General features: G+C 45.1%; 1 protein-coding gene across 1 annotated transcript in view; it reads right to left on the reverse strand.

Annotated features, from left to right (window-relative positions):
* The window catches only part of ITGA9 (integrin subunit alpha 9), a 378,558-nt gene that overhangs the window by 178,648 nt on the left and 182,399 nt on the right, over positions 1 to 17,511 (reverse strand). The gene's annotated exons all lie outside the window — the stretch shown is intronic.

Consider the following 17,511-nt stretch of genomic DNA (forward strand, 5'->3'; position numbering starts at 1 on the left):
TTTTAGTAGAGACGGGGTTTCACCATGGTATCGATCTCCTGACCTCGTGATCGGCCCACCTCGGCCTCCAGGAAATTTACATTTGAAATAGGTTCTGCCTGAGTAATGGGACTGTATTGAATTGTCAGTATTAACAGAAAAAGTCAAAGGCAATTAGGCCATCAGGCTGAGGGAATCACAACAGTGGGGGAGATTCTTTCCAGTTTCTTGGTGGCGCAGCCAGAAGTTAACAGGGACACAGTGCCTTTTCTCTAACCAAGACTGGGCCTCAACAGCCAAAGCCCCACCCAGCCCTTGCTGGGGCCAAGGCTTGGCATGCCAAAACCCAAATATTTCCAGAGAGCTTGCTGGCTGTGCCTGGGCCTGGGCCTATCTGTGGAGGCTTGCCTGATCAGCAGCAGCATTTGGAGAGGGGTTAGGGCTTTCTTCTACAGTCCATGGAGGGTTTGTTAGTCTTCCCCCCAATCTGTCTCAACCTCTCTGACATTTCAGATCTATGGACAGTAGCTTCCCTAAGTTCCAGATGACAGAGACTCTTCACTACTGTTAGATGGCTTTGCTCATTTCAGTGGAATTTGGAGAGAAGAGCCTGTTGACAACTTTTAGTTGTAATTTACTCATTATTAAACTTCTTCCTTGTCACTGCTCATGTTTGTGAGTTTTTTCCCCAAAATGTAGTTCCAGGTTATTTCTTCCCTGCCCAGGGAATAAGTCCAGGCAGCACCTCAGAGTGTCAGTGTGGGCTCCAGCAAACGTGCTGGCCAAGGAACAGTCTAGACTCGACCAGACAGAGTAATTTCGCCTATGGAAATTCATATTCCCCTGCCACATTTCCAAAAGAAAAAAGTGTCCCAGCCAACACTCCCTTCCTTGATTATCAGGGAAAATATCATGGAAGTCTTGGGCAAAAAGAGGAAATTCCTGTGTTCTTTTGGACACTACTGGGGTCAAGGAGAGAGCCAACTTTCCTGGAGATTTCAATATATTTGTTCTTTGCCATCTCAACTAAGAAGAAAACAGGAGGAAGTGAGTGTAAGCATGGCATGAACATCTCAGGCAAGATGAAAGGTGGGCTTTATGAGCTTTGAGGACAGACGGAAGGTGCCAAAGGGAGCTTCCCCACCATGCTAGTGAAACTTCAGCTTAGAGGTCCCCAGCTGACATGGCCCCTACGGAAGCCTTGCACAAACTTTGTTTTCATAATTTCACCTTTTTTTTTTTCCTTCAAGACCCCACCCTCTATTGTATAAGCCTCAGGTCTCACAAAACTTGGATTAGCCCCTAGGATACAGTCCCCTCATCACACATGCCTTTCCTGTCTCACAGGCAAGACAGTCCAACTTTGTGAGGCATGGAGGGGTGAAGGGGTAGAGATGGAGGTGGAGATGGAGGTGAAAGAGGTGAGAATGGAAGAACAGGATGTGACCTAAATCCATCTGGTGACATACAGGCTGCCAGATCTGGCATGTGCCCTCCTCACCTCTGTCACTCTGGCTTTCTCATGCCAGCTATCACTCTGGTTGGCCTTACAACTTCCCACCCAGGGCCTCCCAACAAGTGGATCCCCAGATTCCTCCAGCTGGTTCACCTAGTACATGTCCTCTCACCCTTCAACGAGCAAATCCAGACCGCTTCTCTGAGTCCCTGGGCAAGTTCAGGCCCATCGTGAGCTCTCACAGTTCCATATACTTTTCCTTCCACTGCTCATCTCAATCATAACTAATCAATCTTATCATTACATGTTCAATGGTAGTCTCCCCTGCTAAAATGATGTCTCAAGAGGATTGCAGGGGACACCATATTGGTCTTGCTTGCCTCTGTGCCTGCCCTTAGGGCCTGGCATGTAGTTGCTGCTTTATCAACACCAAAAGACCACACTTTGCTCTGAGAGACAGAGTGACCACTTGAATGGGGAGCCAAATGGTGGATGACCCAGCTTAGAGCCAATACCAGCACACTGTTCATCAAGACCAAAGCTCCAGAAGTGAGGAGCGCCTCTGCCCGGCCGCCCATCGTCTGGGAAGTGAGGAGCGTCTCTGCCTGGCCGCCCCGTCTGGGAAGTGGGGAGCGCCTCTACCCGGCCGCCCCATCTGGGATGTGGGGAGCGCCTCTGCCCCGCTGCCCCGTCTGAGAAGTGAGGAGCACCTCTGCCTGGCCGCCCCCTCTGGGAAGTGAGGAGCGCCTCTGCCCGGCTGCCCCGTCTGGGAGGTGAGGAGCGCCTCTGCCCGGCCGCCCCGTCTGGGAAGAAGTGAGGAGCGCCTCTGCCTGGCCGCCCCGTCTGGGAAGAAGTGAGGAGCGCCTCTGCCCGGCCGCCCATCGTCTGGGAAGTGAGGAGCACCTCTACGCGGCCGCCCCATCTGGGATGTGGGGAGCGCCTCTGTCCGGCCGCCCCGTCTGGGAAGTGAGGAGCGCCTCTGCCCGGCTGCCCCATCTGGGAAGTGAGGAGCGCCTCTGCCTGGCCGCCCCGTCTGGGAAGAAGTGAGGAGCGTCTCTGCCCGGCCACCCCGTCTGGGAAGAAGTGAGGAGCGTCTCTGCCCGGCCGTCCCGTCTAGGAAGTTAGGAGCACCTCTGCCCGGCCACCCATTGTCTGGGATGTGAGGAGCGCCTCTGCCCGGCTGCCCCGTCTGGGAAGTGAGGAGCGTCTCTGCCCGGCCGCCCCGTCTGGGAAGTGAGGATCGCCTCTGCCCGGCCGCCCCGTCTGGGAAGTGGGGAGCACCTCTGCCCGGCCGCCCCGTCTGGGAGGTCTACCACGGAGGCCAGACGCAATGTGGGGGCTGGACGTGGTGGCTCACGCCTGTAGTCCTGGCACTCTAGGAGGCCGAGGAGGGTTAATCACTTGAGGCTAGGAGTTCGAGACCAGCCTGGCCAACATGGCGAAACATATGAAAAATATAACAGACAAACCAACCAACCAACCCAGCAACAACAAAACAGGTCTACCCTGGAGTCATACTCTAATTTTTTCTATTTTCCTCCCTTTCTGATCCTTTATCCCACTTTCTTTTTCTTCCTCTTCCTTCTCCTTCTTTGTCAAATAGAGGATTGAGTTATTATCACTGATCCATACAAAGTCCCTCTCTCATTTATTTTCTTTAATTCCTACCCCCCATTTCTATTCTGTCTTCCCATGTGCAACCTTCCTAATATGTTTGATATGCATCTTTTTGTTTGTATGTATTTTTAGAAAATGTTTATTGTTTTGTGTGCAAAAAAAATTTAAAAAAAAGACCAAAGCTCCAGACCCCTAACCAAAGTACTGTCCCTTAGCCATGTGAGATGCAAAGACTTCTCACGAGGAATTGGTTGCTTCGTAAAGACTCATTTTCCTTGTCCTAACTTTTCCTTGAACTCTACTATTTCCTGTCCCTGAAACTGGCTTCTCCAGCTGTCTAGTCCTCCAATGCTGCTGAATTTCCATCCAACAAAGGCAAGCACTGACTTTGACATATATACACACACAGGGCATGTGTGTATATGCACACATGTACATGTACACACATATCCCTACAGCTTATATGAGTGCTTGTACTGATCAGATAAAATTAAGCACAATCATGGAAAGATAAAATACTAGTTAAGAAATAAGAAAATTGAAAGTTTAATCCTATTTTAATTGTATTACACTAAGAAAATTGACTTTTCTTCCCTCCAGCACTCAGTTTCCTCATTTATAAAATGAAAATAGTAGCACTAGTGACTGTCCCATAAATCCAGATTAGCATTTAGCCAGGGGTAGGAGCTTGCAGTGACAGCGATTTTGTCTTAGGCACTGTGCATCACTATTTACATTGGCAAATGTGAGCAACAACAACAGTGTGGCTGAGTGAACACCATGAAGCTTAATTAATGGATGGTGGGGGGCTGGGTGTGGATGGTGGGGCAAGGCGTGGTGGCTCACGCCTGTAATCCCAGCACTTTGGGAGGCTGAGGTGGGTGATCACCTGAAGTTAGGAGTTTGAGACCAGCCTGGCCAACTTGGTGAAACCCCGTCTCTACTAAAAATACAAAAATTAACTGGGTGTGGTGGTGGGTGCCTGTAATCCCAGCTACTTGGGAGGCTGAGGCAGGAGAATCGCTTGAACCTGGGAGAGAGAGGTTGCAGTGAGCCAAGACCAACCATTGCACTCCAGCCTGGGCAATAAGAACAAAACTCCATCTCAAAACAAACAAACAAACAAACAAACATTAATAGATAGTTAAATAAGGAGACAAAGAATTGATGTGAATTTACCTCTGTGCAGGTAAATTATTTTCCAAAAATCAATGCAACAATATCTCAATGACGGCACTCCTTACAATGTGACTTTGAAACTACTCCCATAGAGAGGTGGGGTCTAATGCTCCCTTACCTGGAATCTGGGTGGACTTTTGGCTACAGTGGAAGCGACACTATGTGACTTCTGAGACTAGGTCATAAAAAGCAATAGAGCTTCCTCCTAATTTTCTTGGGGCATTTGTTCTTAGAATGTAGCCACTCTGCAAGAAACACAAGCTGTCCATGCAGAGGCTCACAGGAGACATCACAGCCACATCAACTTGCAGGCCATGTGAGTCACCATGACAGTGAAAACCTCAGAGACATCCTCCAATCCCATTGAGTTGCCCCAGCTGATAGACATTTTACGGAACAGAGAGCTGTCTTGATCAAGCCCTGCCAAATTGCAGATTCACAAACGAATTCACAAACAATTTTCCCATTTTCTTGCTGTTACTGATTTCTAGTTTCATTCCACTGTGGTTGGAAAAGATACTTGGTATGATTTCGATCTGAAATTTGCTAAGATTTGTTTTGTGACCTGATATGTGATCTATCCTGGAGAATGTTCCATGGCTACTTGAGAAAAATGAATGTTCTTCCACTGTTGGGTGAACAGTTCTGTATATGCCAGCTAGGTCCATTTGTTATACAGGTCCAACTGTTCAAGTCTACTGCTTCTTTACTGATTTTCTGTCTAGATGTCCTATCCATTATTGAGAGTGGGGTACTGAAATCTCCTATTATTATAGTGCTATCAATTTCTCCTTTCAGATCTGTCAGTGTTGTTTATACTTAGGTGCTCTGATGCTGGGTGCATTTATAATTGTTATGCCTTCCTGTTGAATTGACCCTTTGTCATTAAGAAATGACCTTCTTTGTTTCTAGAGACAGTTTTTGAATTAAAGTCTATTTTGTTGATATAAGTATTAACCACTCCTGCTCTCTTTTGGTTGGCGTTTGCATGGACTACTTTTTTCCATCTCTCTGTGTGTCCTTGAATCTAAAAGTGAGCTTCTTGTAGACAGCATACAGTTTGATCCTGGTTGTTTTTTTTTTTTTTAATAATCTATTCAGTCATGCTGTATCTTTTTATTGGGAAGGTTAGTCTTTTTACATTTAAAGTAAATATAGAGACAGATTTACTATTGCCATTTTGTAACTATTTTCTATGTGTCTTATTCTTTTGTCCCTCTTTTTCTCCCTTGCTGTTTTCTTTTGTTTCTTTTTTTTGTATTGATAGGTTTTGATTCCTTTCTTTTTTTTATATATAACTTCTACAGGTATTTTCTTGGTGGTTACCAGGAGCTTACATGAAATAATTTGTAACAGTTATTATAAGTTCACAATTTAGCTTTACTTGCATAAAAGAACTCTGATTTTCCCTCTGCTCCCCCCATGTTACATGCTATTGATGCCTCAATTTATATCTATTTATATTATGTACCCATTAACATAATTTAGTTAATACTTATAATGGTTTTTAAAATACTTTTGTCTTTTAACTTTCTTCATAGACATAAAAGCTATTTACTCATCACCTTTATAGTAATATAGCATTCTGATTTTGTCCATATACTTACCTATACCAATGAGTTTCCTTCTTTATAATGCTCTCTTGTGCTATTTAGTGTCCTTTCATTTCAACTTGAGAAGCACAGGTTTGCTGAGTATAGTATTGTTGGCTAGCAGGGTTTTTAATTTTTATTTTATTAATTTATTAGAGACAGGGTCTCACTCTGTCACCCAGGCTGGAGTGCAGTGGCATCATCTCGGCTCACTGCAGCCTCTACCTCCTGGGCTCAAGCGATCCTCCTACCTCAGCCTCCCAAGCAGCTGGGACTACAGCCACATGCCACCATGCCTGGCTAATTTCCTGTTTATTTTTTGTAAAGACAAGGTCTCATTATGTTGCCCAGGCTAGTCTCAAACTCCTAGACTCAAGTGATCTTCCTGCTTCAGCCTCCCAAAGTGTTGCAATTACAGGTATGAGGCACTGTTTCCATCAGTACTTTGAATATATCACCCCACTCTCTTCTGACCTGCAAGGTTTCTGCTGAAATATCCACATCACTAATCATCAGGGAAATTCAAATCGAAGTCACAATGAAACAGTTAGGATGGCTACTATAAAAATGACAAGAGATAAAAAGTGTTAGTGGGGGTATGGAGAAAAGGGAACCCTTATACATTGTTGGTAGGAATGTAAATCGGTACAGCCATTATGAAAAAAGTATGGAGGTTCCTTAAAAAAATTAAAAATAGAACTACTGTATGACCCAGCAATTCTTCTTCTGGGTATATACTCAAAGAGAATGAAATCAGTACCTCACAGAAATATTTGCATTCCCATGTTCATTGCAGCATTATTCACAACAGCTAAGACATGGAATCAACCTAAGTGTTTGTCAACAGGTGAATGGATAAAGAAATTGTGGTGTGTATATATACTATATACACACACACACATATATATAATACACACATATATACACACAATGGAATATCATTCAGCCTTTAAAAAGGAGATCCTGCCATTTTTGATAACATGGATGAACCTGGAGGACATTATGCTAAGTGAAACAAGCCAGACAAAGAAAAATATTGTATGATCTCACTTATTGTGGAATCTAAACAAGTTAAATACACAGAACCAGAAAGTGAAACTCTGGTAGTTACTAGGGGTCGGGGAGGGGGTAGGGAGTGGGGAATGGGGAGATGTTGGTCAAAGGTACAAAGTTTTGGCTAGGTAGAATGAAAAAATTTAGAGATTGAATGTATAGCGTGATGACTATGTTGACAATATTGTATTATATACTGGAAATTTGACAATAGATTCCAAATATAGTAGTTTTTACTATAAAAAAAACTATGTTAGGCAATGGATATGTTCATTTGCTTGATCATAGTAACAATTTCACTATGTAAATGTTTATCAAAACATCATTTTATACACCTTATATACATTAAAAACAATGAAATCAAATTCATGAACAAAATAAATGTTATTTTAAGCTACTAAATTTCAGAGTTTGTTATGCAGCAATAGAATACCAGAATACTCAGCCAACCTTATGGCCTTCCCTAACTTGGGCAATGCTATGAACAAAAATGGGCTGCACAATCCAATCCCTGGCAAAGTCTTGGCTTAGGTAAGACCCTCCATAGGCTAGGAATGCAATTGTTTAATAGGTAAAAAAACAATACACCATGGAATCAAGAGACCTGTGTCATGCACTGGGGAGACTGAGGTTGAAACTCAGTGCCTGTGTTCTAGTCCTGGATTAGTCTCTTTGGGCAAATGGCCAATTTGTTTCCTAAGGAACTGAAAGGCATCTCTCTGGAGCAGGAGGGTGGACAGACTAAAGCCTTGGAATACTAGATGACAATGCAGTTTCAAAAACCAAGTAGAAATGACTTCTCCTTGGTACAAAGTACAAAAGTACAGGTTCTCCATGAAGCCAATGGCCCAAACTCCTGATTTTCCTCTGAGGGAACAATCCCAATAGCTCCAACTTGGGCCTTTAAAAAAAGTCCTCAGCCTGATTTTATCCACATCCCCCTAAGTTCTCTGGCAAACACAAGCTTGGCTGCTTGAATCAGACAAATCGGAACCCAGCTTGGAAGCAGTCTCTTCCACCTCCCTCCAGACTCCACCTGCTAGTTGGCCAAAGCCCTGCCTAGTTATTTCCCTGGAAGAAGTCTTTCCAGAAAATGTAAACAGATCTAAGAAGCCATCATCTCTTACTCCTCCCTAGTTAAAGGAGGTTCAAACCTTTCTCTTGGGAGACAACTGTTTCCTGTCTCAGGCTTCAGAGAGCTGAAGACTGGACATCCAGTGGCCTCCTCAGCCTCATGGACTTGATTTCTCTGCTGGCTCCTTCCTCACCTTGGTCTTCATCTCAGGTTTCCCCGGAGAATACAGTTGTCTTTGAAAATATTTTCTCCAGCTTCTCACTAAATTCTTACTCTACTTCTTTTAGAACAAGGCTGGCGACTTTTTTTGAAAAGGGTGAGACAGTATATGTTTTGGGCTTGTAGGCTACACGGTCTCAGTCACACTACTTAACTCTGCTGTTGTAGAGCAAAAGCAGCCATAGATAATACATAAGGGAATGGGCATAGATGTGCTCCAATAAAACTTTATTTACAAAAACAGGCAGTGGTGGATTTGGCCTATGGGCTGTTTGTTGAATCCTGTTTTAGAATATTTGGCTATGTTTCTTCATTACCTTCAGGCCAGGAAAAAAAAAAAATTCAATGAATCCAGCTCAAGCTGCATTTTCCTCTGAGAGAGAATAAGGAGGCTGGGGCTGGCTGTGCTTCTCTTACAGTGCCATGGTCACCAAGGCCAGGGCAGCTTTGGGGACATGTGATTCAGAAATGGCATCTCAGTGTCTGCTCCTGGCTGAGAGTGACTTCAGAGAGGATGTCATCTAGGTGCTAAGGCCTTGGGAGGGGTAGCTCATTTCTCCCACCCAAATCTGTACCAGAAAATCTTCACTTCTGATCTAACAGGAAATAGGATTCGTAGCCTAGTCCAGCTATCATGTTCAGAGGAGGATCAGTTTCTTGGACTTGGTGATATTTGCTTTAAAAAAATACAGTTATTGACATGGATTCAACACTGTTTATAGGGTTGATATGACAACCAAATCCCATGCTGAAGCCTGAAAAAAGTAGAATTGGACTGAATAATCCCACACCAAGGAGAGCAAACAAGAAGGCTATTTTTAAGCTGATTTGATCAATGTATTTTTTTTTCTGAGATGAGTCTCGTTCTGTCGCCCAAGCTGGAGTGCAGTGGCACGATCTTGGCTCACTGCAACCTCCACCTCCCAAGTTCAAGCCTCGTGCCTCAGCCTCCTGAGTAGCTAGGATTACAGGCACATGCCACCATGCCCAGCTAATTTTTGTGTTTTTAGTAGAGATGGGATTTCCCATGTTGCCAGGCTCATCTCGGATTCCTGATCTCAAGTGATCCGCCTGCCTCAGCCTCCCAAAGTGCTGGGATTACACACGTGAGCCACTGTGCCCGGCCTAGCAATATATTTCTTGATAAGCAGTATGACTTAGCAGAAGGTCTCTGCCCCTGTGGTGAAGCATCCTGCCTGGATGACAGGAGTGACATTTCTGAACTGGTATTCCTTCTATAGCCCCAGATAAGTTTCCAGAGGCCCTAGCCACATAATTCATATTTATAACCCCCAGCACATTCATATAAATGCCATGACCTGAGTGTAAGAGGTTTCTCCCTCCCAATTCTGTTTCAATGGGCTGTTTTCCCAGAATTCAAAACTGCCCTTCATGTGGCACGTTATAAGAGTGCAAGAATTTCAGCTCCATTCAGCCCCATGCCTAAACGAAGAAAGGAAAAGGCTCATTGCCTCTTAAAATCAAGACATACACTGTTGCTTTCTAAAACATTCATATCCTCAAGAATCAATGAAAGGCAAATCGTTCATGAAATTAAAGCTGAGGAATTCCTTCTATCTCAGGGTCTGTACAAATTGTCCTTCCAGATTTTGAAACCATGGAAGGATAAAAAAAACCCTCTTGGTTTCCCTTTAAATACAAACCCAGCACCAATTTTGCTTTATGGTCCTGTGGAAAAACTAGAAATGACAAGTTCTGCTGTCTTGGGTGTTTTTTTTTACTCCATGGCTCTGCAGTTTGCAGAATTATCCCCTCTGCCTAAAGGCAACATTTTAAAAAACATGGTATATATTCATGGGATACAGTGCCGTTTTGCCACATTGATATATTCTGTCATGGCAAAGTCAGGGCCTTTGGTGCATCCATCACTGGGCCAATGCACATTGCACCCAACAAGCAACCTCCCATCATCCACCCGGCTGCAACCTCCCCACCCCTCCATTGTCCATCATTCCACAATCTGCTTCTATGTGGACACATTATTTAGCTCCCACTTATAAACGAGAACATGTGATATTTGTCTGTGTCTGAGTTGTTTCACTTAAGATAATGGACTCCAGTTCCATCCATCTAAAGGCATCGTTTAGGTGATCCAGTTCAACCCCTGTGATAACTGAGCAGGGCTGACTGCTTGGTGAGGCCCTGGACCCATGGGACTCCCAGCCCAATGCTCTTCCTGGATCTGCCTGGGACTAGGTGGCCTTTTATGGGACACATTTCATGTCTCTCTATAATCACAACTTTTCATTTCAGCTCAAAACTCTCTTCTAGGGACTTTTGCACCCCAGGACTGGAAATTCTCGTTTTTCACCCTGGAATTTTTTGTGTTCTATGTTTCATTTTTCTTTTTTTAGTTGCTGTTAATTAGTCAGAAGAGGCAGAAAACAGCCAGGAAGTTCAAATAAAGGGGCTGCTGCTGTCAGAGAAAAGAAAAAAGGATGCCAGCCACATTTCTAAAAGCTGCTAAACCAGACATGGGCAGGCAACTGGGAGTGAGAAAAAAATGCCTTAAAACCAGAGAGGATCCCAGCAAGACTTCTCCCCATCTATCTGCAAGAACATCCCCTAAATAAGGCTCCAGGTATAAGTGCACAGAGCAAGGCCCTTGTACTTGATTTCCTAAATTATCTCATAAGATAAGAGAGGCTAACATTTCCTCCCCAGCCAGACACCGTCCACTGGATGTGTATAAACACCTCTCACCCCACACATACTTTTGCACAAGGTTTTCAATACGACAGGATAATACAGAAGAAAACTCAATGAGCTTGAAGAGTCTGAGGAAACCATGATTTTCTTCTAAAAAGAGTTTCAGAAGCCTAGAATGCATCTTTCCCCCACAAATTGCAAAAATAAAACATTACACTGAAAAAGAAGTTTTGCACGTTCAACAGGTCACTTCAGGACACGGTCTAACCTTTGATGAGTCCCCTCTCCTTTCCCGTTGGGGTTAACCTTGGAGAAGAAGCCTGAGACAGAGAGATAAGGCCAGACTTCTCCACTGGTCAGTGAGAAGGGTGAATTAGTTGTTTTTCTCACACATACTTCGAACTAGATGGTTTTCACATGTGTTCTGCCATGGTGCCCTCTTTGAAAAGAGTATTTACCCAGAAGCTGATACCCATAAGAGTGGGGTTGATCTGGGTGAAACAACACTGAAGGGCAGGAGCCTTTTCCCCTAACACCCCTTTCCCCTCCTGCTGAGCCAAACTGCTGCCCTGACTCCAAGTGTGCAATCTGAAATCCCCCAGTTTGCACAGTTTCAGGAGCCTGTCTGGTTCTGATGTCTGGAGTGACTCTTCTCCCTCACCTCTTCTACTCTCCCAACCCCTTAGCCTTCCATTCCTTCTGCAGAGACGTTTAAATATAATAATGAAAATAAACCTTAGAGCTGTAAATAATGGCATGTTAAGCCAGCTGGGCACCTCAGCCGGGAAACTATTACCTAATATCCAGGCTGTGCAAACAGTGGATTTCCATAGCATGAGCTATATTCCTATATGCATGCATTGAGGGGTGTGGGGTAGGAGGAGCCGTGGTGACGATTTCCAGCACAATGGAGACCTGAAGTGTATGGCTTCAACATAGTTAAAAATTACCATTAGACTAAAACAGCTCACTTTTCACTTGAAAGACAAAGTAAGAGTTCTCAACAGAGCCGACACCTTTTCTTTCACCAGCTGTATTTCCTCCATCTTGCCTTTTGAAAAGTAGTCACCACAAACATACTGTGGTGTAGATATGTCACTGCAAATCACACATCATGCGCTCCTGCCAGTGGGGAATTCCCAGAGGGATTACGGAACACATGTAATTTTACAGCTCTGCTGAATCTGCCAGTGAAGAAGCTCTGATATGATGCCCAATTTTTGCCAAAGGAACTAGCCTTGTGTTCTTCCAGAAGGGCTCTTTCAACTATTTACTATTTATTAAGCATCCACTATAGGCCAGGTACTCCACCAGGTGTTGCAGATCAATAGCAAATAAGATAAAATAGATCCCTTCCCTCACTGGGCTTCCATTCTAGAGAGGTAAATACAAAAACAAGTAGACGAAATAACACGTTCTGTTAGATGTCATGAAGGAATCAAATAGGCAGCTAAGGCCACGCACAGTGGCTCATGCCTGTAATCCCAGCACTTAGGGAGGCTGAGGCAGGAGGATTCCTTGAGCCTAGGAGTTCAAGAGCAGCCTGGGCAACATGGGGAGACCCTGTGTCCAGAAAAAAAAAATTTTTTTTTTAAATAGCCAGGCGTGGTGGCACACACCAGTGGTCCCAGCTACTTGGGAGGCTGAGGTGGGAGATCACTTGAGCCTGGAAGGTCGAGGCTGCAGTAAGCCATGATCACACCACTGCACTCCAGCCTAGGTGACAGAGTGAGACCCTGTCTCAAAACAAAGAAAAGCAGCTGAGTCAGGGAATATAGGGTAATGGGAGAATGGTTCTCTGAGGAGGCAACGTTTAGGCTGAGACCTAAAAAATGAAGAGCTGGCCATGGGAAAAGCATGGCAAAGTGCTTTCTAGATGAGGTATCAGCATATGCAAAGGGCCTGAGGCAGGCAGAGGCCTGGTAAGTTTGAGGGTGGTGGGAATGCAGTATGTGGGTGGTGCTGGTGAGGCGGGGGCCCCATTGTACATGCTCTCATGGGCCTTAGCAAGTGTCTGGATTTTCTTCTGAGGGGGAAGGGAGCTCCTTAGCGGGAGGAGGTTATGCAGGGATGTGACCTGGTCTAGGTGACAAATGATGGTGGCCTGGCCTAGGGAGTGGCAGCAGAGATGGAGGAAAGAGAAGGGACTCGTGCTATCTGGGCTCATGGTGGTACGGCTGGCTCCCGAGTTCTGGTTATATGGGTTCTGGTTATATGTCTCCCTCTGCGACAAAGAGGCATCTTTGGGCCTGACATGTGAGGGCCAGATACCCTAAAGATCCAGAGAGGTTCACCTGAGAGCCTGCCAGAACCCTTAGACCAGTGTTCTCCAACCTTTATGGCACCAGGGACCAGTTTTGTGGAAGATAATTTTTCCATGAATGGGCGGTGGAGGGGGCGGAATGGTTTCGGCACAATCTAGATCCCTCACATATGTAGGGTTCATGTTCCTGTGAGAATCTAATGCCTCTGCTCATCTGGCAGGAGGGGTGCTCAGGCGGTAACACTCGCTGGCCCACTGCCCACCTCATGCTGTGTGGCCGGACTGGTACTGGTCCAGGACTTGGGGACTCCTGCCTAAGATGGTGCCATTGTGTCCCACCAGGGGAGCCCACCCACGGGCCCGCAGAGACGGGACCCCCCTCAGAGGAAAGGATGTGGAAAGGCAGCAGAGCACCTGCTTCCTCAGAGCCCAGGTCAGACCTGCTCCCATGACGGCCTCATCCTCTCCTCACAACACCAGGAAGCCGGCTTCCCAGGAAGGGAACAGCAGGATCCAGTGCTGCCTCATCATTTCCGGGCTTCTCACATTTCCCTCATGTAATCCCACAACCACCCAGAGACAGGCAGAGCAGCCGACGGCACCCCCAGTGACAGGTGAGGAAACAGGCTCTAAAGGGTGAGTCCTCTGGGCCAGGGCCCTGATCTCACTGCACAGCCTGTGCTCCTTCCCCAGAGAGCCCAGGGAGGAAAGAAGCCCCGGAGTTCTGGAGGTGTGGGCTGTATCGTGTGTCTATTATTTTCTATTGCTGCAGTAATAAGTTACCAGAGTTCAGCTGCTCAAAATAACATAAATCTATTACCTCACAGTTTTGTAAGTCAGAGGTCGGTGGGTTGTCTGGGTCTGCTCCAGGTTCTACAGGCCGAAATCAAGGTGTCAGCTGGTCTGGGCGATTATCTAGAGGCCCTAGGGGAGAATCCACTTCCAGCTTTGTTCAGGTTGTTGGCAGCACCTGGTTCTGTGTGGTTGTAGGACTGAGGCCCCGTTTCCTTGCGGATAGTCACCTGGAAGCCTCTCCCAGCCCCTAAGGTTGTCCACATTCTCGTCACATCACATACTCCATCTTCAACATCAGCAAAGGCATGCTTCAAGTCTTTCTGACCTCCTATTCCGCCTCATTCCTCCCACCTCCAGCTGGAGGAAGTTTGCTGCTATTAAGGGTGCGTGTGACTAGATTGGACCCACCTGGAAAATCCAGGCTCCTCTCCCCATTTGGAAGTCCATCACCTTAATTACAACTGCAAAGTCCCTTTGCCACATAACGTATCCAAATCACAGGCTCCAGAAATTAGGGCATGGACATCTTTGGAGGGCCATTCTGCCTACTGCTGTGAAAGACCTGGAAGCCCAGCTGTAGCCAGGTCTCTTTGGCGGCCTGCTGAGGAAGCATGAGAAGAGATAATTGAGCCCTATTCTGTGTACAGGGATTGAAGACACGGCCTCTGTCATCACCATTGGTATGCTCAGCTGACGAGGAGGGATAAGGGACCTTCAGGTGACCTGTCCAAGGACAGCATTGCTCCTTTCCCAGCACACGGACCAGCCGGGACTTACCATGATTGTTTCATTTAGTTCCATACCCTCTGTCTCAGCAGCTGAGACCAACTAGCAATTAATTAGGAGTCAACTCTCTGGGGGTATCACACAGACTCTCCAGGGACTCACCTGCAAAGGCCCCTGCAACAAGCTCTTTCTTAACTGGCCTCCCCATACCCAGGCACACCAATCTCCCTGAGGCACATCTCCAATCTCCCCAAACTGCAAAAGATGCCATGGTCTGTTCACCGTAGAATCACATCCAACTCCTCAGCCAGTGAACAAGTGGCTTCAGACTGCATGACTGAATCTCCAGTCCAGACGGCCTCTCCCCTTTCCCTCACTAGATATTCAGCCACGTGAGAGACCTTTAGCATCCATCAGCCCCTCCATTCCCTGAGGACCCAAATCCTACTTCTCCTTTAAGGCTCTGGCCAATTCTCCCTTTCCCCATAGAACACCTCCTTCTCCTCAGCCAGAAGTGGCCTCTGCAGTGAAATTCTTACACACTAATCTAAATCTCACTTTGTAAATTATTCCTGGACTGTCTGTGAATCCACTGAAGGCAGCAATGATTTATTTTTTCATCAAGGTCTTACATAAAGTAGACACACAATTGAATTGCTTCCAGCTTTATAGTCTTTTTAAATACTCCTCTGGTTAATGAAAAAAAAGGTTGTCTTTTTCCTGCTATCAAATATGCCCCCCTTTCTGATGAGACAGATGCAGGTCTTTGCTTTCCTCAAATTCCGAAGGTGAAATGTGTGCCCATCAGTCTGTATGTCCTACGGAGGCTTGTAGCATTCAAGCTCCACCGTCCCCAGAGCGCCCAGAATCCCAATCCAATCTCAGCATTAGCAGCAATCCCACTATTCACTCACCAGAGCCTAGTGCCAAAGCCCTATCCTGGAACCCGTCTTCTCCCAGGACTATGTACCCTACAGAGGGAAGGCTTGGTCTCCTGCCTGTCCTGCACATTCCTAACTCATAGCAAAAAGCCTCAGATTAATCAGTAAGCCTGTACTTAACATGTACTGGTCACTGTCTCCATGTCACACACACAGTCTGTGCAGCAATTCTACTTTAATTAGGCCATCAGTGGGGGCAGACCCCAACTCTAAAAGGTCATCATGATTTGATCCACCCTTCTGTATAGTCCTGGGTACCAACATGGGCTCAGTGAAGAGATCAAGGCATTTAAAATAGTGGAACCCTAATGTTATCTGGCAACACGACCTCGAGAGTTCTGATGAATTTATTCCATCCTACGAAAGAGGTGAGATGCTCTGTGACAAACTGTTATGTATATATACACAGGTTAAAGATCAGCTCTGCTTCCTGCAGTGGGCCTCACTCTCAGAATCTTTCTTCCCCCTCAAACTGAGCCAACATCTGGAAGATTGTCTTTTTTTTTTTTTTCATAACCAGGAAAAGGACACTAAGCAAGAACTGCTCTCCCAGAACTTTTCTCAGGCTCCTGGACAATCTTCCCAATCTAAGAACAATTTTTTCTTTTATTTTAATTTTAACCAAAGAATCACATGGTTAGAAAAATAATAACCCCCTGCCACACACCTTGCCATACTGAGTCCTCCTCTTCAGGGGCAACCATTATTACCCATTATTACCCATGTCCATTTATGTTTCTTTTGATGATTATTTCCATATCTCTAGAAAACATGCTAATACTACTACTCTTTGATTTATCAGATCTAGACATTATTTTACTAAATTCCTTCCATGATAGACAGGAATTTATCTCACATAATGATCCCCACTCCTTCACCTCCATAATTTTGATGGGCAAATTATTAGTTTAACTCCTCTACTGTACCAGTTCTCAAACTTTAGCTGCATGAGAATCACCCAGCCATCTTGTTAAAACACAGATTGCTGGCTGGGCACGGTGGCTCACACCTGTAATCCCAACACTTTGGGAGGCTGAGGTGGACAGATGACCTGAGGTCAGGAGTTCAAGACCAGCCTGGCCAACATAGTGAAAACTTATCTCTACTAAAAATACAAAAATTGGCCAGGCATAGTGGCGCGTACCTGTAATCCTAGCTACTCAGGAGGCTGAGACAGGAGAATCACTTGAACCTGGGAGGTGGAGGTTACAGTGGGCCGAGTTCCTGCCACTGTACTCCAGCCTGTGTGACAGAGGATTCTTTGTCTCAAAACACAAAAACAAAAACATAGTTTGCTGGGGCCCACCCCATGAGCTTCTGATTCAGTGGGTCTGGGGTGGGCCCAAGAATTTTCATTTCTCACAAAATCCCAAGAGAGGTTGATGCTGCTGGTTCAGGAATCACACTCTAGAAAGTGTTGCTCTACTGATGACCTCCGCAATTTTAAGCAAACAGTGATTTCCTGTTTCATCAAGTTTTGCAATCTCTTGCCTCACCAATTTAAAAGATTAAGATACTAAGAAAACTTATTCTACTTTTACCTTTATATAATCAAGTTTAATGACATTTGCATTTTATGCTATCACCACAGCTCCGATTTTGGCTTAATTACAAATATTGAAAACCAATAAATAGTGCTAATTTTATTATGGTTCATGATTATTGCTCACAGTTGAGCCAAGACAAGTGTCATGATTATATACCCTCCTCTACAGTTGCAAAGTTAAAGTCCAGGAATATCCAACTTCTACTTCAGATAGAATATTTCTAGGATCAACATTGTCTTATTCTTTATACTCTTCTACTTACTCAAAATCCTACCACATTTTAAGTTTTTGTGTGCTGTGTTTCCATTTTCATTTTTCTTAAGAAATTCTTAAATTTCCCTTTGAATTATTTCATTAACCCAGTGGTCATTCAGGAACATGTTATTTAATTTCCAGCTA

Source organism: Hylobates moloch, unplaced genomic scaffold, assembly GCF_009828535.3.
Source record: "Hylobates moloch isolate HMO894 unplaced genomic scaffold, HMol_V3 SCAFFOLD_8, whole genome shotgun sequence".
In the NCBI taxonomy this organism is placed as follows: Eukaryota; Metazoa; Chordata; class Mammalia; order Primates; family Hylobatidae; genus Hylobates; species Hylobates moloch.